The 25565-nt window shown below is 44.8% G+C and overlaps 1 protein-coding gene and 1 long non-coding RNA gene across 2 annotated transcripts in view; one reads left to right on the forward strand and one right to left on the reverse strand.

The window, feature by feature from the left end:
• Nucleotides 1–25565, reverse strand: part of PLEKHA7 (pleckstrin homology domain containing A7) — a 353339-nt gene that overhangs the window by 210666 nt on the left and 117108 nt on the right. The window lies entirely within an intron of this gene.
• Nucleotides 82–17817, forward strand: LOC137538208 (uncharacterized). Its single transcript, XR_011024711.1, has 2 exons — nt 82–289; nt 16905–17817. It is a non-coding gene; the product is annotated as an uncharacterized lncRNA (long non-coding RNA).

A 25565-nucleotide genomic window follows, 5' to 3' on the forward strand; every position in this document is an offset into this window, starting at 1 on the left:
ACACAAAGCCTGGCGGACAAGCAGATTCAGCAGAGAATGATCCGGAATGATTCAGTAATCGGTGTGTAAACAGCGGCAGACACAGATGGAATTAGAGATGAGGGATATGATGGGACGGCTGCTGCATCCCAGAGAGGTCTGAGGAATAAAGGTGCTAAGTGCTGTCTGCAGAGAGTTTAACAGCTGCCTAGGAGCAGCGACTGGGGAGGAAAGAGATATAGTGTATGCAGCAGTTCACATAGAAAGGTTTCTTTATCTATGGATGGAGTGCAGCTGTATTTGCTATTAGGTGGGGAGAGATTGCAGAGATCATAATGAGGATTGTTAAAAGATTTAGTGAGAATTAATAAAGGATTAGTGGATAGGAGTATGTGCCACAGCAGTCACATGCAGCTCCTGCAGCAAGAACTTATCTCTAATGGATGAGTGAACTTATAACAAAAAGCTGGGGTCACACCTGTCTGCTTTCCTGCGCATTCTCAGTACAAAAAAAAAACGGATTTCAACTGAGAACTCATGTTAACCATGTAAGGAGCACAGGCTTACACTCACCAGTGACCAGGCTATTTCTTACAATTCAGCACACTGCAGCTTTAACAGTGTGCTGCACGGCCATACAACATAGCACCCAAATTAATCTGCCCTCCTTTTCTGCCCACCAACAAAGCTTTCTGTTGGTGGGCTTTTATCGCTGCTGCAGGCTTAATTTCTTTTAAAATTAATTTTACTGTCTTTTATTTTTAAATAAATAGGTCTATTCCCCCCTCCCCCTCCCCCCGATCTAATCAGGGCAATCCTCTCTCATAGGCATCAGCCTATGAGAGGGGAGTGCGTAGTGAGCCGCTCAAGGGGTCAGCCTAGTGACAGGGCTGTCCCCAGTACAGTGCTGCAATAGATCGCAGCTCTGTACAATAAAAACAAACATCGTCTAATAGTCTGCCAGCAACGATCGCCGCTGGCAGACTGTTGACGGAGCTCTGATCCATCACTTAAAGAGACTCTTTATTAAAAAAAAAATGCCCCTGAGGGGTACTCACCTTGGTAGGGGGAGGCCTCTGGATCCTATCGAGGCTTCCCCCATCCTCCTGTGTCCCACGGCGGTCTCGCTGCAGCCCACGGAACACACAGCCGACAATTTGTCATGCTGTTCAATATTTACCTTCCCTGGCTCCAGCAGGTGGCGCTGTTGCGGCTCACCGCTTACAAATAGACGGAAATAGTCGATCCCAGTCGGATCTGCTCTACTGCGCAGGCGCAGGAGACTTGTACCTGCGCAGTAGAGCGGACCTGACCGGGATCGGCTCTTTCTGCCTATTTTGGAACAGAGAGGCGGTACTGCGCGGAAAGGTAAATTTACACATCCCGTCGTTCGGGGACCTGTATTGCCACCGCCGTGGGAAGCCTTGATAGAATCCAGAGGCTTCCCCCTCCCGAGGTAAGTACCTCCCAGGGGCGTTTTTTCTTAATACAGATTTTCTTTAAGTGGGGATGCGTGCATCCGCACGTGTGATCCTAGCTAATCTCCTCCCCAGGACTTGATGCCTTTCAGCGTTAGGCGGTCCCGGGGGAGCCATTTTGCAATTGCACAGTGGTTAATCAATGGGCTAGGTGGCTAGGTCATACTTGTCTTTCAGTTTTCACTAGCAGAAAAACTAGCTATAGCCTCTGAGATTGGCAACATTATTTGTTGCCATCTCAGAGGTAAACACAGGGGAGAGGGATTCCCTGTTTAAAACACCCGCCAGAGGCGTTCCTGCCGGGTTTCCAGAGCTTTTTTTTTTTTTAATTTAATATGATCCCACCACAGGCTCTCTTGAAAGATCAGCAGGACTGCCAGGCAACTTGTACTGTGTAAAAGGATATACATATGGCTGTTTCCAAATCCCTCTCACTTCTAGTGTGCATTAATATTTCCTCTCCGTGGTAAATAAATAATGTCTTGCCTGCAGCTGATCTGGAGATCTGGGTCCTGCTCAGGTGTGTTTATTGTAGTTATCAGTCATAGACATGCATGTAGTAAGTAATGTGCAGCACAATGTAACCTTTACATACGTGTATAGTAAGTAATGTGCGGCACAATGTAACATTTACATGCGTGTAGCAAGTAATGTGCAGCACAATGTAACATTTACATACGTGTATAGTAAGTAATGTGCAGCACAATGTTACATTTACATATGTGTAGTAAGTAATGTGTGGCACAATGGAACATTAACATGCGTGTAGTTAGTGACATGCAGCACAATGCAACATTTACATGCGTGTATAGTAAGTAATGTGCAGCACAATGTAACATTTACATACAGTGGTGTGAAAAACTATTTGCCCCCTTCCTGATTTCTTATTCTTTTGCATGTTTGTCACACTTAAATGTTTCTGCTCATCAAAAACCGTTAACTATTAGTCAAAGATAACATAATTGAACACAAAATGCAGTTTTAAATGATGATTTTTAATATTTAGAGAGACAAAAAAAACTCCAAATCTACATGGCCCTGTGTGAAAAAGTTATTGCCCCCCTTGTTAAAAAAATAACTTAACTGTGGTTTATCACACCTGAGTTCAATTTCTGTAGTCACCCCCAGGCCTGATTACTGCCACACCTGTTTCAATCAAGAAATCACTTAAATCGGCGCTATCTGACACAGAGAAGTAGACCAAAAGCACCTCAAAAGCTGGACATCATGCCAAGATCCAAAGAAATTCAGGAACAAATGAGAACAAAAGTACTGTCATTGAGATCTATCAGTCTGGTAAAGGTTATAAAGCCATTTCTAAAGCTTTGGGACTCCAGTGAACCACAGTGAGAGCCATTATCCACAAATGGCAAAAACATGGAACAGTGATGAACCTTCCCAGGAGTGGCCGGCCGACCAAAATTACCACAAGAGCGCAGAGAAAACTCATCCGAGAGGCCACAAAAGACCCCAGGACAACATCTAAAGAACTGCAGGCCCCACTTGTCTCAATTAAGGTCAGTGTTCACGACTCCACCATAAGAAAGAGACTGGGCAAAAATGGCCTGCATGGCAGATAACCAAGGCGCAAATCACTTTTGAGCAAAAAGAACATTAAGGCTCGTCTCAATTTTGCTTAAAAACATCTCAATGATTGCCAAGACTTTTGGGAAAATACCTTGTGGACCGACGAGACAAAAGTTGAACTTATTGGAAGGTGCGTGTCCCGTTACATCTGGCGTAGAAGTAACAGCATTTCAGCAAAAGAACATCATACCAACAGTAAAATATGGTGGTGGTAGTGTGATGATCTGGGGTTGTTATGCTGCTTCAGGACCTGGAAGGCTTGCTGTGATAGATGGAACCATGAATTCTACTGTCTACCGAAAAATCTTGAAGGAGAATGTCCGGCCATCTGTTTGTCAACTCAAGCTGAAGCGATCTTGGGTGCTGCAGCAGGACAATGACCCAAAACACACCAGCAAATCCACCTCTGAATGGCTGAAGAAAAACAAAATGAAGACTTTGGAGTGGCCTAGTCAAAGTCCTGACCTGAATCCTATTGAGATGTTGTGGCATGACCTTAAAAAGGCGGTTCATGCTAGAAAACCCTCAAATAAAGCTGAATTACAACAATTCTGCAAAGATGAGTGGGCCAAAATTCCTCCAGAGCGCTGTAAAAGACTTGTTGCAAGTTATCGCAAACTCTTGATTGCAGTTATTGCTGCTAAGGGTGGCCCAACCAGTTATTAGGTGCAGGAGGCAATCACTTTTTCACACAGGGCCATGTAGAGTTAGAGTTTTTTTTCTCACTAAATAATAAAAACCATCATTTAAAACTGCATTTTGTGTTCAATTATGTTATCATGGACTAATAGTTAGCGGTTTTTGATGAGCAGAAACATTTAAAGAGACTCTGAAGCGAGAATAAATCTCGCTTCAGAGCTCATAGTTAGCAGGGGCACGTGTGCCCCTGCTAAACCGCCGCATACGCGCCGCTAAACGGGGGTCCCTTCACCCCCAAACCCCCCACTGCGACACTTGGTCGCAGGCTTGGTCGCTCCTGGAGGCAGGGCTAACGGCTGCAGCCCTGCCTCCATTCGCGTCTATCAGCCGTGCATCGCTGCCTCTCCCCCGCCCCTATCAGTGAAGGAAGACAGAGGGGCGGGGGAGAGGCGGAGATACGCGCTGACAGACGCGCGTGGGGCAGGGCTGCGGCGGTTAGCCCTGCCCCAACCAGGAAGCGCTCCCCCGCTACACGGAGGGGATTTGGGGGATCAGGGACCCCCGTTAAGCCGCGAGATAGCGGCGGTTTAGCAGGGGCACACGTGCCCCTGCTATATATGAGGTCTGAAGCGAGATTTATTCTCGCTTCAGACTCTCTTTAAGTGTGACAAACATGCAAAAGAATAAGAAATCAGGAAGGGGGCAAATAGTTTTTCACACCACTGTACGTGTAGTTAGTGACATGCAGCACAATGTAACATTTACATACGTGTAGTAAGTAATGTGCAGCACAATGTAACATTTACATGCGTGTATAGTAAGTAATGTGCAGCACAATGTAACCTTTACATACGTGTAGTAAGTAATGTGCGGCACAATGTAACCTTTACATGCGTGTAGTAAGTAATGTGCGGCACAATGTAACATTTACATGCATGTAGTAAGTAATGTGCGGCACAATGTAACATTTACATACGTGTAGTAAGTAATGTGCGGCACAATGTAACATTTACATGCGTGTATAGTAAGTAATGTGCGGCACAATGTAACATTTACATGCATGTAGTAAGTAATGTGCGGCACAATGTAACATTTACATGCATGTAGTAAGTAATGTGCGGCACAATGTAACATTTACATGCATGTAGTAAGTAATGTGCGGCACAATGTAACATTTACATACGTGTAGTAAGTAATGTGCGGCACAATGTAACATTTACATACGTGTAGTAAGTAATGTGCGGCACAATGGAACATTTACATGCGTGTATAGTAAGTAATGTGCGGCACAATGGAACATTTACATGCGTGTATAGTAAATAATGTGCAGCACAATGTAACCTTTACATACGTGTAGTAAGTAATGTGCGGCACAATGTAACCTTTACATACGTGTAGTAAGTAATGTGCGGCACAATGTAACATTTACATGCGTGTATAGTAAGTAATGTGCAGCACAATGTAACATTTACATACGTGTAGTAAGTAATGGGCGGCACAATGGAACATTAACATGCGTGTAGTTAGTGACATGCAGCACAATGTAACCTTTACATGCGTGTAGTAAGTAATTTTCAGCACAATGTAACATTTACATACGTGTAGTAAGTATAGTGCAGCACAATGTAACATTTACATGCGTGTATAGTAAGTAATGTGCAGCACAACGTAACATCAACATGCGTGTAATTAGTAACATGCAGCACAACGTAACATCAACATGCGTGTAGTAAGTAACATGCAGCACAATGTAACATTTACATGCGTGTAGTAAGTAACATGCACCACAATGGGATCATCACATCACCAGTTGAACATTCTCTCCCCACGCCCAAAGAATAACTGCGGCCAACACCTGGCATTTTCTAATAAGTAAAGTCTGAGGTTACAAATATTATACTAAACATTTGTACATTGCAGCAACAGTGACCCGCCTCACCGAACCGGCACAACAAGTCCAACCACTGATCAGCATCTGGCACATATCAGATTACATTAAGCAAAGATTCATAGCTGCATAGTTATCTGGGAAGAGAAAGGTGTCTTTCAAGTTCAAGCTGTGTAGCCTCATTCCACCTATGCCTAATTCCATCACTACTCTCTGTCCTGCACTGACATCCATTCCATCGCTGCTACACTGTATTCTGCACGGACATCCATTCCATCACTGCTACACTGTATCTTGCACTGACATCCATTCCAACACTGCTACACTGCATTTTGCACTGACATCCATTCCATCACTGCTACACTGTATCCTGCACTGACATCCATTCCATCGTTGCTACACTGTATCCTGCACCGACATCCATTCCATCGCTGCTACACTGTATTCTTCACTGACATCCATTCCATCGCTGCTACAATGTATCCTGCACCGACATCCATTCCATCGCTGCTACACTGTATCCTGCACTGACATCCATTCCATCACTGCTACACTGTATCTTGCACTGACATCCATTCCATCACTGCTACACTGCATCTTGCACTGACATCCATTCCATCACTGCTACACTGCATCTTGCACTGACATCCATTCCATCGCTGCTACACTGTATCCTGCACTGACATCCATTCCATCGCTGCTACACTGTATCCTGCACCGACATCCATTCCATCGCTGCTACACTGTATCCTGCACTGACATCCATTCCATCACTGCTACACTGTATCCTGCACGGACATCCATTCCATCACTGCAACACTGTATCCTGCACCGACATCCATTCCATCGCTGCTACACTGTATCCTGTACTGACATCCATTCCATCACTGCTACACTGTATCCTGCACTGACATCCATTCCATCGCTGCTACACTGTATCCTGCACTGACATCCATTCCATCGCTGCTACACTGTATCCTGTACTGACATCCATTCCATCGCTGCTACACTGTATCTTGCACTGACATCCATTCCATCACTGCTACACTGTATCCTGCACTGACAGCCATTCCATCGCTGCTACACTGTATCCTGCACTGACATCCATTCCATCACTGCTACACTGTATCCTGCACTGACATCCATTCCATCGCTGCTACACTGTATCCTGCACTGACATCCATTCCATCGCTGCTACACTGTATCCTGCACTGACATCCATTCCATCGCTGCTACACTGTATCTTGCACCGACATCCATTCCATCACTGCTACACTGTATCCTGCACTGACATCCATTCCATCGCTGCTACACTGTATCCTGCACTGACATCCATTCCATCGCTGCTACACTGTATCTTGCACCGACATCCATTCCATTACTGCTACATGGTATCTGACACTTCAATCCATTCCATCACTGCTACACTGTATCCTGCACTGACATCCATTCCATTACTGCTACACTGTATCCTGTACTGACATCCATTCCATTACTGCTACACTGTATCCTGCACTGACATCCATTCCATCGCTGCTACACTGTATCCTGCACTGACATCCATTCCATCGCTGCTACACTGTATCCTGTACAGACATCCATTCCATCACTGCTACACTGCATCTTGCACTGACATCCATTCCATTACTGCTACATGGTATCTGACACTTCAATCAATTCCATCACTGCTACACTGTATCCTGCACTGAAATCCATTCCATTACTGCTACACTGTATCCTGTACGGACATCCATTCCATCGCTGCTACACTGTATCCTCCACTGACATCCATTTCATCGCTGCTACACTGTATCCTGCACTGACATCCATTCCATCGCTGCTACACTGTATCCTGTACTGACATCCATTCCATCGCTGCTACACTGTATCCTCCACTGACATCCATTTCATCGCTGCTACACTGTATCCTGCACTGACATCCATTCCATTACTGCTACACTGTATCCTGCACGAACATCCATTCCATCGCTGCTACGCTGTATCCTGCACGGACATCCATTCCATCACTGCTACATGGTATCTAACACTTCAATCTAATCTATAGCTGCTATCTAGTATCCTGCATGAATTATGACCTGCATGACATCAGTGCGATGGATTCCACATGGATAAAAATTAGGTAAATGGCCCCTGACATGTTTTTGTACACTACACACCTCAGCATGTATAGCCCTCTTCCAGCAGCGGAGGGTAAGCCCAGTGCTTTGTGCACGCACAGAGGTGCAATGGTGGGTGGTGGGACATTCTGTCCATAGATGTAGGGTTCTTTATCTGATTATGTGAACACCACACCGTATGTGGATACTTTGTTTTTAACAAATTTCTGCTAGATTTTACGTTTGTATCAGTGGCTTCAATTCATCAAAGGCTGTTCGAAAAAATAAAGTCGGGAAAATACCACATTCGTATTTTAGACTTTTTTTTTGGTAGTTCAACACGATTTTCACAGGTGCAGTAGAAGTTTGGTAATTTACTGAAACCCATGGATCCAATTCACAAAAACCTGTTCGGTAAAAGCAGAGCAGTGTGGGGTTGTCTGTTTTGTTCCATGCTGTTCCATGCAGTGACGGCATTACCCCAGTAAAAGGCTTCCCAGACATCCCTTTAGAATGTACATGTTTGTTATACTGTCTCTGCTCTCTGTCCATTAGTCTTTCTTAACATTTTATTTAATTGCCACAGCTTAGATTAACTCCAAGAGACATTACACATGCCATGCTTAGGTGATTTCCCCACTAGCTACACTGCATCTTCAAACAGGAACCTAAAGGGTTAAATGTCCAAAGGGATGCAAGGGAAACCTCTTTTATTCAGGATCTCTCTCTTCTGCAGCCTGGGGGGGGGGGGACGGGGGGGGGGGGGGGGGGGAAGTACGGGGGTAGAAAAGATCCACCCTCCTAAGAAGGCTTCTGATCCGATTACAGGGACTTGCAGGAGACAGAGGCTGTTGCTATTGGCTCTCTGCTCCCATCAGTCATAGGTTATACCTCTCTGCTTCTGCGAGTCATGGCTTTGCACAGTCTCCGCACTGTTTTCGTTACACCAGAGCTGTGGGTAATCATCGAACATGACACTGGGCTTTACCGCATGCTGTAATCTTGATGGTTTGATATTTGCTGACATTTACTGAGGTGTTTACCGCACAAGTCGGTAATTTACCTCACTGCTCGGTATTTTCCGCTTGCCATACGGTAACAGCCTTGATGAATTGACATTTTACAAAATGCTCTGAAAAATCAGCTGTTTTCAGCATTACCGAATGCGGTAATGCTTGATGAACTGAAGCCAGTGTGTGTCTTCTAAGTAAGCTGCGGTCTAATCTGTGGGCTTAACACTTGTTCAGGCGCATCACATTGCTTCATGGCTCAGTTCATCTAAACTTCCCAGCATGAAGAGAAGCCCATTTAGTTCAGGTGGATAACTAAAGCACGTTACATGCTTCTCGGTCAAAGTGGCTGGTTGGGGCTGCCTGTGCCAAGAATGTAGCGTTTACAGAGAGATCTAGACTGCCATGAAACCTCAACTGAGTGCAGGCTGAAAGACTTTGTTGTCCTAATACCTTCCATTTTTATTTTGCCCCGTCCCTCCTCTCTGCTCTGTAGCAACAGTAACTAGCCTAGAGGCTAGCGACGCATCTATACAAAACTTGGCCCTGAACTGACGTTTGAGGGATAGAGTCCATGCACTAATGGGTGTAGGCCTGTGTGAGGGAGGAGGAGCAATTTCATTTGGGGAAATGAGAATCACATCGCGATCGCTCCCAAATTGCTACATGCAGCACGTTTGCGACTTTATCCACATCACAATGCTGCAGTGTGAATAGTTTAATTGAAATACATTGCCATAACACTTATACTGATCAATAGTGATCAGCAAACCACTGACAAAACGCTCCCGTGTCAGTCTGGCCATTTCAACCAACCTTTGATCAAGCACTGATCACAATGGCCCTTTTTATTAGCTACGCAGCACAGCAAGAGCTTGAGGAGGGCAGTGGGGGTCTGCGGGCAAAAGAAATACACAACTGTTTGCTTTCCAACTGCATTACATAACTAGCGGTGACTGTAATTGATATTAGATTTCTGTGAAAATCTGATCGATACACAGAGGTAAATGGCAGTAAAATCAATCAATATTCCCTAATAGATTTCTGGTAATTAAAATTTCAATCATATAAAAAGGTAAATAGCGTGGCCTTAAGCATTAGTCACCACTGTCAGGGAGTTTAGTGCCAGGACTAGCTTAAAGGACCCCTGAACTCAAAAGGATATGGTGGCTACCATATTTATTTCATTTAAATCAATTCCAGTTGCCTGGCTATCCTGCTGATCTCTGTGGCTGCAGTAGGGTCTGAATCCCACACCTGTTACAAGCGTGTGGATAATCCAGTCAGAATTCAGTCAGAAACATCTAATCTGCATGCTGTTCAGGGTCTATAGCTAAAAAATATTAGAAGCAGAGGATCAGAAGAACAAACAGGCAACTGGTATTGTTTAACCCCCTTGGTGGTACGCAGTTTCTGAGGCTGCGTCCGCCAGGAGGTTTTTTGTCCCCCAAAATTTTTCTAGACGCTTTAGCTAGCATTTCGCTAGCTAAGCGTAAGCTAAAGGTTGCTGCTCCGCCCCCCCATGCCCGCCGATCGCCGACGGCTATACATACCCCGCCACGATCCCGCGGAAAGCGCAGTTTCCCGGGCGGCTTCCAGCGTTGCTATGGCGACGATCAGAGATGACTTCATCGACGTCATGACATCAGCCGCAATCCCGATCACCGTCATCGCGAAGCCTGGAGCCGATTGGGTGGCTGCGCCGGTGTGGGAACGCTGGGGGGGTACGTATAGCAGAAGTTATTGCGGGCGATCGCGGGGGACTGGAGCAACTTTGTGCATACGCTTAGCTAGTGAACCGCTAGCTAAAGCGTATGCGACCATTTAAATAAAAAGTCCTGTGGCCATGTGATCCTCTGCGGCGGCTACCCCGTGTGTACTGCAGAGCTCCCCAACCCTGTCCTCAGGGCCCACCAACAGTACATGTTTTGCAGGAAACCACACACATGCACAGGTGGGGTAATTAGTGTCTCACTAGAGCTGAATAACTACCTCTGTGGATTTCTACAAAACCTGCGCTGTTGGTGGGCCCTGAGGACAGGGTTGGTGGGCCCTGAGGACACTGGTTTAAAGGACAACCGGGGTGACGTGTGACATAATGAGATAGACATGTGTATGTACAGTGCCAAGCACACAAATTACTATGCGGTGTTCCCTTTTTTTTTTTATTTCTCTGCCTGAAAGAGTTAAACATGAGGTATGCAAGGTCGGACTAAAGCATAATCCTCAGTGCCCTTTTCTACTAGCAATTGCAATCACACACCAGCTTTTGCGATTTTTCATTAATTTTGTTATGTGATTGCGATTTTTCATTTGCATTGCATTATCACTCTTAAAATTGCTCCAGAAAGCGATTGCAATTTGCAAATCGAATCACTATAATGGAAAATACTTCTCATGATTTCTATGATAAAGTAGCAACCCTAGCGATTTAAAAATCACTAGCGATTTTGCGATAGAGCTGTGTAGTGGGAAAGGCCCTAACAAGGAATTACAGCCATAAAACACTTTCCTGTCAGTAAATGGCTTCTGAGGACAGGAAAGACAAAAAAAAAAAAAAGGGTCAGTAGTTCATAGATGTGATCTCTGGCATACAGTACTTCAATGCATGTGCCACTGAGCAGAGACAATGAAATAGAAAAAAAAAACACAAAACTAGATTTAAAATATAAAATAGAACTAAGGGACATCTTAAAAAAAGGTCATTTTTAGGAGGAGGATAGATACAATTACTTATCTAATCAGTTTATTTTCACCTTGGTATATACTTTAAAAGGAAATTAATATGGCAGCCTCCATATCCCTCTCACTTCAGGCGTGCTTTAAACAGGATTAGGCCTGGGAGAAGGGTGAGGTTTATGATCAGCATTTCAGGAGGAGATTAGCAGTCTAGCAGTGTCCTCTTGATAAGCTATTCCGAGCCACTCACCTGTAGTAAGTATGCAGGTCAGGCCTGTCTGCCGGTTCCCCTCACTTACACGCAGCTTACGCTATCTATGTGGCTGAGGTGACAGGAAAGTGTCGCGGTGCATTTCCCGTCTGTGCCAGAGGCTCCCTGATAACGCGGCGGACACAAGAATTCGCTGTCCATATTAAGAGCTGACGGGGCTCCGTCGTCACCAATCCCAAAGCGTTCCAGATAAAACTGTTCCAGGACTGGCAGCTACTTTGCTGGAGACACGACAAGGTCGCTGTAAGGACAATGTCAAATACTGCAGATAAGGGAGCTCCCGGCCCAGACTAAATACCAAACCTCACTGACTATCCGCAGCCAGGGAGGGAAGAGGCTTACAGTATGGGCCACAAGCCGGGCTTCCACCAATGTTCACTAATAAACAGATCTATGCAACAATAGTGATGGCGCTCCTCTGGCACACAAGCACCTGAAGTAAGGGCTGGTGCACACCAAGTGTTTTTGGTAGAGTTTTCAAAACCGCTGCCGCATCTGAAAACGCTTGGCTAATGTATCTCAATAGGATGGTGCACACCAGCGGTTTGAGGTTTTTAGCAAACCGCAAACGTGGCTCCTGCAGCATTTTTGCAGTTTGCAGATGTGTCTCTGCCTCAATGTAATGTATAGGAAAAGCTCAAACCGCTCTGAAAAACGCTACATCTGAGCGGTTTTCCAGGCGTTTTTGTAACAGTAGCTGTTCAGTAACAGCTTAAGGGCCGGTTCACACTTGCGGTTTTGCAAAAACCGCACCGGATGTCCGGAGCGCACCGGAGCCGGATCGGACCTGAACCGTACGGTTCCTGTCCGGATCCGGTCCGGTTGCATACGGTTTCCGTGCGGTATGAACACGGTTGCGGTCCGGATCCGGATTCTTAAAGAGTACAACCTGTATAAAAAAAAAAAAAAAAATTTTGGGGTCTGGGAGGTCAGCAGAAGGGGGACCTGTGGAATCAGGCCCTCTGCTGTTTAGCACTCACCTCCACCTCCGACATGCTGCCAACATCTCCGGATCCGGATCCAGCTGTGCTGCTCCACTCCAAAATGCTTGCCCATGTGTCCCCAGCCAATATCGCCGCAAAAATCCGCATAGGAAGTGGGGTAGAACATCCGGATTTTTTGCCAGTGTGTTGTGCGCTCTCCGGTTCTCATTGGTTTCCATTGGCCGGATGGTGCAGTCCGGCTCCGCCCCGGATACGGCTGCCGGAGGAGCCGGACCAAAAAATAGCGCATGTTGGAACGGACACCGGAGTCCGGATCCGGTCCGGCTCCGGTCCGGACGAAACGGACACATGTGAACCCTGGCATAGACTTAACATTGCTATGCCGTGCGTCCGTTTCGTCCGGCCAGCATGCGGTGCGGCTCCGGCACGGCTATTCCGGATAGCCACCGCTAATGTGAACCGGGCCTTACTGTAACAATATATGAAATCTGCTACACAAAAACACTCCAAAAATCGCTAGGCATGTTTAGTAAATCTCTCTAAACAGGACTAGAATCTTTCTGAAAATCTGCTTCAAAAACCTCTAGCGTTTTGCGGATCTGTTAGAGGTTTTTGGTGTGCACTGGGCCTAACATCATTCCGTTATGCTGTTCAGCAGAGTTGCTTGTGTGTAAAGGATCTCAAAGACAAGCATGTGATCAGTTTGATCAGAGCTCACAGATAAGCATGTGATCAGTTTGATAGAATCTCACAGAAAAGCATGCAATCAGTTTCATCAGATTTCACAGACAAGCATGTGATCAGTTCGATCAGATCTTACAGACAAGCATGGGATCAGTTCGATCAGATCCCTCAGACAAGCATGGGAACAGTTCGATCAGATCCCTCAGACAAGCATGTGATCAGTTCGATCAGATCCCTCAGACAAGCATGTGATCAGTTTGATCAGATCTTACAGACAAGCATGTGATCAGTTTGATCAGATCTTACAGACAAGCATGGGATCAGTTTGATCAGATCTCACAGACAAGCATGGGATCAGTTTGATCAGATCCCTCAGACAAGCATGTGATCAGTTCGTTCAGATCTTACAGACAAGCATGTGATCAGTTCGATCAGATCTTACAGACAAGCATGGGATCAGTTTGATCAGATCCCTCAGACAAGCATGTGATCAGTTTGATCAGATCTTACAGACAAGCATGGGATCAGTTTGATCAGATCCCTCAGACAAGCATGGGATCAGTTTCATTAGATCTCACAGACAAGCATGTGATCAGTTCGATCAGGTGACAAATTTGTAAGGCTCTGATTTGCCTGACAAAAAGATGCAACTTGTAATAGTATCTGGCAAGTCTGAGTCTTGCCTAGTACACACCATACAATTTTTTGTTAGATTTTTAGAGACTGGTCATTATCTCTGGTGCATTGTCTTCTGGTCATCTCCTGCTGAGTAGAACAATTCCTAATTGCTAGGCAGATAGATGGTTAGATAGACTGATGTTGGAAATTATCTATCTGGCAGGTAAATCTAATGCTGGGAATACACGTTACATTCTTCGCGTTCGATACAGCGCGCAATTAGCCATTCGATTTTGTGCTCGATTCTCAAATCTTCCACTCGTTTTTCTTATCTTTTTTCCATTCACTTCTATGAGAAATCGAGCGGAACAGAATCGAGTGGAAAATCGGACATGTCTGAATGTTATCATCGAAGGCATCTATCGGAACGATTCTTTGCAAAAAACGTAACGTGTATTCCCAGCATTACAGAAAATCTAATGCTGGGTATACAATGCGTTTTTTCGGTCGATTTTCCAGCCGATCGATTTCCGATTCAATTTTTCAATCGATTTCTGATGTGATTCCATTATCTTTTTTTTTATCTATTTCCATTCACTTCTATGAGAAATCAATCAGAAAAACAATCGAAAATAAGATCGGACATATTGGAAATTATCTATCAAACCATCTATCTAACACAAAATTGTATGGTGTGTACCTAGCATTACAAATGGATCACCTGATCAAACTGATTGCACGCTTCATCACAAAATCAGCAACTCTATTGGTCAGGCCACTTCAAGCGCACTGAACTTTATAAACAAGTCATCTTCTGGAATGAGAGAACGTGACCTCGGAGAAATGCAACAAGCTCGATTTAATGCACCATAGATTTTGAGCAGTATGGCAACACGGAACATTTTTCTAGTACCATTTTCTCAGTGTAGTATGCCTACCCCATGGGGTACGCTTGGTGGGTCCAGGGGGTTCTCAGACTTGATACAGTTAATGATGCATAACACATTTATAACTGTTAAAAATAAGTCATATGTAAACAACAGCAATTTTGTATATAAAAGCAATAGTAAACACTGGAAATGGTTAAGAAGCAATTACCATGTACTACTATTCAATATTTTGTAAAACAGAGGTGCCAGTTTAGGATAAAACAATTAAAATGCATTTAGAATAGGGAGGTAGAGGTAAACTTACCTCCCCAAGAAGACAACATTGTGTGTTCACTGAAATTTTTTTTTTTTTTTTTACAAAAATGTTTTATAAAATTTTTCAATACAACACAGATAAACATTAAAGTTTTAAAGTGCGTTTAACAATATCGCAGTTAACACATAAATAGTGCATAGTACAATAGGGTCTGCAAAAGCAGAAAAAATACACAGACAAATATATGGTGTCAGCAGCTCTAAGGCATCATTTACTGGTACCATTGCAGTCAACATTTAGCTAACCAAACTTTCCTAAATATTAAAGCCACCACCAGTTTCAGTGGCTTATATGTTCAAGACTACTTGTACCATACAGCGAATCAGGCAGTCTGAGTATCTAAAAAATATTGTTTCGCTTCATATAAGCACAGAATACATGGTAAGTATAGATAACGTGCTGCACTGTATTGAGTGGATGGGACAGTACCATCCGAGAGAGCCAGAAGAAGAGAAAAGAAAAGGAAGAGGAGAAAATAGAAGAGATAGTAATGGAGGGGAGGGGGTATACCGAGTCGACTCATCTCCACCCAAGGTGCTAAGTATTGTTGAAACACTTCGTGCGTATTTAGGTTATAAAAAGAACCCTGTCTCCTATACTTCAGAGAGAGAGGTTGGGAGCCAATGAGCATACTGCGTAAGATACAGTTTCCAAATTTTCTCGAATTGTGGCAGTGTATCCTCCACTATGGCCTTCATTCTGTCAAAATATAGAGCATTGAAAAAATCCTTTATTCAAAACACTCCACAGATATATGCAACACGTTTTGCAGGCGTCATCCCACTTCCTCAGGGTATAGTAGGAAGCTTATCTGGATCGAAGTAAACCAAAGGGCCTCCGTGTTGACACCCTTACAGGTGATTTATAGGACATCAGCAAAGCTTATTCACACTTAAACAAAAAACAAATATACCATAGAGTACCTTCACAAATCTAGGAGGGGAAAAAAGAAAAAAAAAAAAGGAATCTGAAGTGAGAGGTATATGGAAGCTGCCATATTTATTTTCTTTTAAACAATACCAGTTGCCTGGCTGTCCAGCTGATCTCTTTGGCTGCAGTAGTTTCTGAATCCCACACCTGGAGCATGCAGCTAATCTGGTCAGATTTTTGTTATAAACATCTGATCTAAGGGCTGGAACCCACAGGAGCGCTTTTGGCAGCGTTTTGGCAGCGCTGCGATACGCTAGCAGTTTACCAAAACGCTGGGCTAATGTTAATGGATGGGGCAACTTCCACAGGAGCGTTTGCGTTTCTCAGAAACGCAAACGCAGGACCTGCAGCATTTTGGGAGCGTTAGCGCTTCAATGTAAAGTATTGAACCGCTAGCGGAAACGCTCAGCAAAACCTAAACTGAGCGGTTTTGCTAGCGTTTTGCGGTTCAGCACACTGTAACAAAATGAAAAATAATTCACAGGACCAATCAGGATAAAAACGAAAAACGCAAAACGCTACGCACCCGCTGGGCAAAAAAATACAATGTTGCAAAACATGACCAAAAACGCACATGAATCCGCTTGCAAACCGCTCAGACAAAACGCTAGCGGTTGCGTTTTGTGTTTGCTGATTTCAGTGGGTTCCAGGCCTAAATGCTTGTTCAGGGTCTATGGCTAAAAGCAGCTGTACAAGAGCAGCCAGGCAATGTGCATTTTTTAAAAGGAAATAAATAAGTCTCTCACCTTGGGTTCCCTTTAAATTGTGGTGTTTGCAGTGAAAGAATGGGGCAGTGAAATAGTGGTGACTGCTGGGTACATATGACCTTCACCATTCTCCTGTTTCAATATTTTATTTATTTTTTTACAACCAGTAGAAGATGCTCATCACTTTTAAAAATGGTCATTAAATGGCATGCAAGTGAAAAGTAAACTAACAACAAAAGCCAATAAATGGAACGATCACCAATCACTGGAGACAAATGAAGTTCTAATTCAAAAGAGAAGTAATCTCACAATTTCCATCCTGTGCTGATCTATCCCTGGAGGACACAAAATCAGAAACTGCACTTTATGGATTTCTCAAGTACTCACACGTCAGACACGTTAGTGAATCCACAGCTAATGTTGGATTATTACATTGCAATCCTGCCGACAGGCGATCAATAGACGCAATCATCTCATCCAAGCAATCAGTCGTGCAGATCAGCAAAAGCAGCAGGTGAGAAGGGACACATTACACAAATTATCCCTAGATAAGGATTATTAATAAACGTATGTGTCACCTGCTCCGCTCCGCATCCTCCACCAACTCTGTCGCTTCCATGTCGTGCCTTCCCAGCGATCAATATCCGACCGTAACCAGCAATAAACTTCCTAAAATCAGGCGAAGTGAAAGCCGCAGCTACAGACTAATGACACATCCCAGGGACATCTGTCATGCGCTGGGAGCCGGAGGGACTGGGTGGCTGTTATGAGATTCCAGCACTTTTATCCCAGCCAAAAATATCCATCAGGAGCCTAGTGAGTGGCGATAAGAGATAAGAGGAGACCGTGGCCGGCCTGCGGGCCAAAGGAGAGCGCCGGGGAAGCACCGCTGCACAATAAGAGGAGGCATGAATCACTCTATATCCAGCCGCTACAAGCCTGACGTCTCCGGCGGTGCCTGAAAAACTCCAATTATAACAGCTGCAAGAGAAACAAATCTTATAAACACTAATTAACTTCTTATCGTTATCCTTTATTTATAAAAGCACCAGCGTATCCCATTAAAGAGCATGGGCCAGATTCCAAGGTCTGATACGCATCTGCTTCCCACCACCCGCTCCAGTTCAATAGCTCATATTTGCAGACATAAGTAAAGTCAACGTAGCTCTTGGCAGACCCCAAAATGTTGGCCAGTTGGTTTGTGTGCCTGTTCCCAAAAGCCTATGGGATTTCTTTATTAGGTGTGCCCTTGATGATCTCCCTAGGACTGTAGGTGGATCGTTATTATAAAACAGTAACAATTGTAAAGCGTTTTTCTCCTATTGGACTTAAAGCACTTGAGAGCCACAGTTACTAAAGCAGGTCTTTCAGACATTGATTTTCCTGTTGATATCACAAAAATGTCAGATCAACTGGATTTCCGATTTTGGTTTGAGGCCTCTTTCACAGTGGGACGTTGCGTTTGATGCGACGTTAAAGTCGCACAACGTGCCCCTAACGCAGCGCATGTAGCTTATAACATTGAACGTTATTTTGCACTGCATTTTGTGTCTCTCGGTGCCCCGTTTTCGTCGCATACTGATCGAACGAAAAGGGCGCATGCGTTACATTAAAAAAAAAACATTACTTAGCATGTGCAACACACAACGCAGCAAATTTATTGCTAAATGCACAACATGCAGCACATTCTAAATATTGCTACACGTTACACACAACGCAACGTGTGCACTGTGAATGTCGCACAGACTTTGTATTGCTGTGCGTTAGTCTGCGTTATAAAATTTTCTAACGTGCGACTTTAATGTCCCACTGTGAAAGAGGCCTAAAGGACAACTGAAGCGAGAGGGACATGGAGGCTGCCATATTAATTTCCTTTTAAGAAATACCAAATGTCTGGCTATCCTGCTGATCCTCTGCCTCTAATATTTTTAACCATAGACCCTGAACAAGCATGAAGCAGGTCGGGTGTTACTGACATTATTATCAGATCTGACAAGATTTGCTGCATGCTTGTTTCTGATAGGATTCAGGCACTAGTGCAGCCAAATAGATCATTAGGGCTGCCAGGCAACTGGTAATAAGGTATTAAATATGGCAGCCTCCATTTTCTTCTCACTCCAGTTGTCCTTTATGTATTGATTGGACTGGATTGAAGATATTAGTTAACTGAGGCAGGATTGGTGATCGATCACCAGCCCGTAGCAGTGCACTGCATCAACCTGAGGCCATCCTGAGGCATCCCACCAGTAAGGTATGTTACTTTTTTGGGGGACCAGACTTTGGGTGTCCTTTGAGGGCAGGTTCAAAATGCCTCTCTGAAGCATTAGGGAGGCTTGCCCAAGGATTTCTTGCTTAGGATTCAAATCCAGGTACAATATCTAGCCACCGCCTACTGGGGTGTTATGAAATGGGTACCAGGAGGTGAATCCCGCTCAGGCTCCTCCCTCTGCTTACAGAGCGCATCTTAAAGAGGAGCTGTCAGCCATACTATCTCAGAAAAACGACACATATATAAGTAGATAAATACTTGCTCTACTTACATAACAGATGTATTGCACTGTCTCGGTTTTGATTTTAGTGATTTTTCTTCAGTAAAAAAAAAAGAAACTAGTTAGCATTTCCCATTTTAAATGGACACTTAAGGGTTAAAAAATGAGTTTTACTCACCTGGGTCTTCCACCAGCCCCCTGCAGCTGTCCGGTGCCCAAGCAGTCTCCATCAGATCCTCCTGGACCCGCCAGCAGCCACTTCCGGCTTCAGCAACAGGTGCCGAGAGGCTGGGAATGCGAGTTCCTGGACACAGGAACGCGTTCCTGGTCGCAATAGCGCCCTCTATACTGCTATTGCGGCCAGGAACACGGACAATCATTCACGTTCCCAGCCTGTCGCCGAAACCGGAAGTGGCTGCCGGCGGGGCCAGGAGGATCTAAAGGAGACTGCGTAGGTACTGGACAGCTGCAGGGGGCTGGTGAAAGACCCAGGTGAGTAAAACTAATTTTTTTTCCCCGAGTCTTATATAGAAACTCCGACCAAGAATTGAACTTTATCCCAAATCAGTAGCGGATACCCCCTTTTACATGAGAAATCTATTCCTTTTTACAAACAGACCATCAGGGGCGCTGTATGGCTGATATTGTGGTGAAGCCCCTCCCACAAAGAAATTCTGAGTACGTACTCTTGGCAGTTTCTGGTCTGTGAACCCTGTTGCATTGTGGGAAATAGCTGTTCACAGCTGTTTCCAACTGCCAAAACAGCAAGCAGCAGCTACATCACTTGCCAGCAGTAAAAATGTCACCATGTGATAAATGTCAGAATATAAATCAGGGATTTAAAATATTTTACAATGGGCAAACACTGACTAAATCATTTATACATAAATATTGTAAAAATGAAGCACTTTTTTATTACATTATTTTCACTGTAAAGAGTTCCTCTTTAAGTATCCCTTTAAGTGGGGCTATTTTGAAGCCAATCCTGATGTCATTTCCTCCCTTACTCTCCCGCCCTTCACTATAGGAAGTGCATCGTCTCAGCATGAGAAATATTGGCCAATCAGACAGGGCTGTGGAGTCGGAGTCGTGAAGTCGGAGCAATTTTGGGTGCCTGGAGTCGGAAAAAAATGCACCGACTTCAACTCCGACTCCTAATGAATTAGTAACTAATTAAAATAGAAAATATGATGAAATGTTCTATTTCTCAGATAATAGTCATTAAAAATAATGTATATATACAGTATTCAGTCCACAAAAATGAAATAAACCAATCAAAATTAGTTACTTGTGCTGCTTCAATAAAGCAGTCCCCGTATTTTTAAAGTCAGATATACACATCTGATTGTGACTGTATATATGATGTGTACACAGGAGTCGCTTATATATACTAAATAACATCTATGCTGTAAGAATAAAGCCTGATGTGTAGCCGTGTCACTAATAGAGATGGTCAATGAGAGGGAAATAATTCTGCGTTGATGCTGGTTTATGCAAATGTATGCATTCCCTTTGCTCATGAAATCAAATAATTTGATATGTTAAAATTTGGTTTGGTGACTAGAAATTAAAGGGTACCTGAGACGGATGAAAACAAAAGAGTTATACATACCTGGGGCTTCTTCCAGCCCCCTTCATGCTAATCAGTCCCTCACTGTCCACCTCCACCAACTGGATCTTCTGCTATGAGTCCCGGTAATTCAGCCAGTCAGCACAGTCTGGCTACGTGCCGCTTCCACAGCCAGGAGCATTCTGCACCTGCGCAATAGTGCTGCGCAGGTGTAGTACGCTCCCAGCGGCGGAGTGTGTGCATGCACACTACACCAGACTAGCTCAAGTACCTGGACTCATAGCAAAGGATCCAGGTGACGGAGGAGGACAGCGAGGGACTGATTAGCCTAAAGGGGGCTGGAGAAAGCCCCAGGTATGTATAAAACTTTAATTTCATCTGTCTCAGGTTTACTTTGTTACACAGTAGTACTATACTCTACATATGCACTCCCCACAGAGCTGCAGGGAATCCACTGAGCATGTTGTGCACATTAAACAGGGAGGTGTTTATCACCCATAAACCTGGTTCAGTTTGTGCATGAAGAATGTGTAATAGAGGAATAATCTCCTCATTCCCCTGCAGAGTACCTGCACATCATTCTTACATGTACCCACAGTTACATTGCCTAGGGCCTGATAGATGTTCTTTGTTCCGTTTTGTACCTTTTACAAGTACTCTTACCAAGGACTAGTTTTAGTCTAAAGGGAATAAATATAGTAGTCTACATATCCTTCTCACTTCAGTTGTCTTGTAAAATTCCTAAGCGTTGGCAGTTAAGAGACGAATTTCACGTTACATACTGTTAATCAACAAAATTGTAAAATGCAAATTAGAGGAGTCGGAGTCGGAGGAATCCTAAACTGAGGATTCGGAGTATTTTTGGACCAACTCCACAGCCCTGCAATCAGAGAGGAACAGAGGTGTGGGAGGGGAAAACAGGAGGGAAAGAGGCTTCAGCTAATCAGGCTGCGATAGTTAAGTATGAGGGGAAGTAGAGAAGCAAAAAAAAAAAAAAAAACCAGCATGCCCTGCAACTTCCATTTTGTGTACTAAATTTTGTGTGTTCCAAATAAGAGTCAGGTAAACTGGGGAATGATCATTTATCAATAAGTAATAGAGATTTTCACTTTTGGATTGCCTGGTTAGCATCCGTATTACTGGTTTACCAGATAAAAATAAAGAATTGATTTTTGATTGTATGCCCGATGGTTACACTTTAACAAAATTTTCTAGGAAAATATAGACAAAAGAAGGGTCTCCGACCAGTTCTCACTGCAGCTATGCAGGCGGTAGTTTGGCGTCAGAGACCATAGCATAGATTTTATGCCATAGAAGATGTGTGCAGCACTTCTCAGACGAATATTACAGGATCTAAGTAACGGGTAATAGGCTGCACACGGATTCTCATGCCTGTGACCTGAGATACAATTTGAATGACTTAAATTACAGTCTAAAGACAGTCAAAAAGTCACCACACAGGAGAAGGGCATCACTATGTCCCAAAGAGCTTGCAATCAAACAGATCTTAAATCATTTTTTTAGTATGGTCAGGAACCTCTCCATCAGCCACTTCACGCAGCATAGATTTTCAGTTGTGCAGGCTGTGATCTCCCTACGGCTGTGCCTGTGCCCCATCCTTTGCTTGTAAACTGAATCAGAATAGACCGACCAAGACGCAATAACCCCACCCACTGATCTGGCAATTCACTCCTACCGCTAGGCTTCAGGTCACACAATGGGCATTTAAAAATGGGATTTTTAGAACCTAATCTCACACACACACAACCATTTGGATGCTCTGCTTACTGAGCCAATAAATGGCCTATTCACAACGGTTTCAGAAGATGGCCTTTAATGGCTATTATTATACTTCACACAAAATGTGTAGATGGCTGCAGGTGAAAATTAATAAAAGGCTACAAGTGGCAAAGTATCTGAATACAGAGAGAGACGGTCCCTAAAGTCTATATCACAGCTTCATGTTACGCCCGGTTCACATCTGCGTTTTTTTTGCGGATCGGGCCATACGGAGTACGGATCCGGCCATCTGGATCCGGGAAACTGGTCCGTTTTTAAAACATGCGTTTTCATTGGTTCCTATTTTGCTGCAAAACCTTCCGTTCCTTTGAGTGAAACGGTCAGGAAAGTTGGGTCCTGCTGCATTTTTTTTGTTCGTTCAACTGAACAGAAACCAGAACCGTACGGCTGGATCCGCAGCTAAAAGCTAATGGGAACCCGGCCTAACCTAAAACATTTCTGCATTGTTAGTGCATGTACAGATACAGAACAGCCAACTCGGCAGAGTGTCACATGGGAAGCAGGAGGATTCAGCTCTGTATAGTTAAGCCCTGCGATTCTGGCCTGCAGGTGCGTGCTTTGGGCACCGTGATACAACGTATCCATAGTGCCGAGTACAATTTGGCGGAGGCACTACAACTGATGCCATTGCACAATACTTTTCGCCTGTGGAGGCTGGACTGAGTGCATGGGATGAAGACAAAAGCAAATCAGCATCAGGGATATTTCGAGGTTAGGTTGTTATCAGTCTAGGAAGGTAAGGGATGGTTCACACAGCTGTCTCCCAGCTACCGAGCAGAAAAGCATTTGGTAAGGGTTCCTGTCAACGCTACATGCAGAGTCTCAAAATATTTGATAGACCACAGCGCTAGGATAATTGTTGGTAAACACATTGCCACTTCCATCCATGTCAGGCTTCTATTTCATGGTAGCTCCACTTGCTTGCCAACACTCAGCATGGGCAGTAAACAAGCACCCCCCCCCCCCCCCCCCAAAGTGGAATGTGAGCATGGCAGTTGCCGAATAGCAATTGTGGCTGGCAGGCCACAGGCTAAACTGCCCAGCAAATGAGCAGTTCTGCAACCCATGGAAAAGGAGACCTCAATGCAGGACACTGTGGGTCCCAGCACTAAATGGCGTGGTAGGAGACCAATAGCCGCCCATCTGAACCAGCCCTTTAAAGCGGTATTGTCACCATAAAAATCAAATTTCAACAGCAACTGGTCTGAGTGTATTAAGTGATAAAGATGCTAATCCTGCATTCAAAACTTTCAAAACTGTTTCTGCTAATCCTGCATTCAAAACTGTTTCTGCTGTTAGGATGAGTTATCACATACTTAACCTCCCCGGCGTTCTATTGAGATCGCCAGGGAGGCTGCGGGAGGGTTTTTTTTTAATTAAAAAAAAACTATTTCATGCAGCCAACTGAAAGTTGGCTGCATGAAAGCCCACTAGAGGGCGCTCCGGAGGCGTTCTTCCGATCACCTCCGGCGCCCATAATAAACAAGGAAGGCCGCAATGAGCGGCCTTCCTTGTTTTGCTTAGATCGTCACCATGGCGACGAGCGGAGTGACGTCATGGACGTCAGCCGACGTCCTGACGTCAGCCGCCTCCGATCCAGCCCTTAGCGCTGGCCGGAACTTTTTGTTCCGGCTGCGCAGGGCTCAGGCGGCTAGGGGGGCCCTCTTTCGCCGCTGCTCGCGGCGAATCGCCGCAGAGCGGCGGCGATCAGGCAGCACACGCGGCTGGCAAAGTGCCGGCTGCGTGTGCTGCACTTTATTTGATAAAAATCGGCCCAGCAGGGCCTGAGCGGCAGCCTCCGGCGGTGATGGACGAGCTGAGCTCGTCCATACCGCTCAGGAGGTTAAGGAACACTGGCCCTTTAGTAGTCGTTGCCAAAGAATTGCATGCTGGGGGTTCTTTTTATCTATAATATATTCCTCCTCTTCTCTTTATTTCCCTGCAATCTGCTTATCTGAAACCTAATACCCTACTCAATTGTGTTTACAAGCAAGGCTAAGGTGACTCAGCGATTGGAGGAGACCAGCAAAAAAGTAAAGGGCAGAAATGACATCACGAGTTAGCCTTAACTGTGGGCAAAAGACATGGCCCCCACCAGGAACAGAATTCTCTTCATTTACTATATAACATTCACTGAAATCAAAACGTGGACAGTATAATACATGTGTTATGTAAGTAGATCAAGTATTTATCTACTTATATATGTGTTTTTTTCCCTGGCATTGTATGGCTGATCCTACTGGCCATACATTATCGACTTCGCAACCGATCGACCACCCGATTCGATAATTATGATTGTATCTGATGAAAGTCGCCAAGAGCATGCCCAATCAACAATTTCAGCCCGAAATTGGTCGCATGTGTCAGACATTCTGCAAGATGTCAGGCGGTCGTGGTCCGTCGGGTGCGCGGCGGTAACGTAAAATTTCGGGACACATGGGGAGACCTCCGCGCTGCCCCTTCCCCCACGTCAAACGTGCCAAGTGAAATGTACTTTACCTGTCCACGTCCGCCGCTGGCTCCGAGCTCCATCCTCCATCCATACACACGCCGTGTTTGCTAAAGAAATTATTTTCTTTAAAGAGAGCCGCGAGGTGGGCTCATAAAATGTAAAAAAAAAAAAAAAAAATATGCTATCTGATGCGAGGGTCTGGGCAGATCAGGTAGCCACCAAAACCACCACTCTCTGCCGCTCCTGTGGGCCGCACTGGCCCACTTTCACTTTTGTGACCTCTAGGTCAGGACCCTGGAAGGAGAGAGATCTCGCTCTCACAGCAGCAGCAGGGGGCGCCGCAAGGGAGAGAGAGCTGCCTAATGACAGCTCTGGAAACCCTGCTGGAAGGCCCCTAGTGGGCGTTTTGAGCAGGGAATCTCTCTTCCCCATCTACCCTCTGGGTTCACGACAAATATTGTCGCTAATTTTAGGGGGCGGTAGCGCAGTAGTGGGGGGGGGGGGGGTAGACAGTGGC

Source organism: Hyperolius riggenbachi, chromosome 11 (assembly GCF_040937935.1).
Source record: "Hyperolius riggenbachi isolate aHypRig1 chromosome 11, aHypRig1.pri, whole genome shotgun sequence".
In the NCBI taxonomy this organism is placed as follows: Eukaryota; Metazoa; Chordata; class Amphibia; order Anura; family Hyperoliidae; genus Hyperolius; species Hyperolius riggenbachi.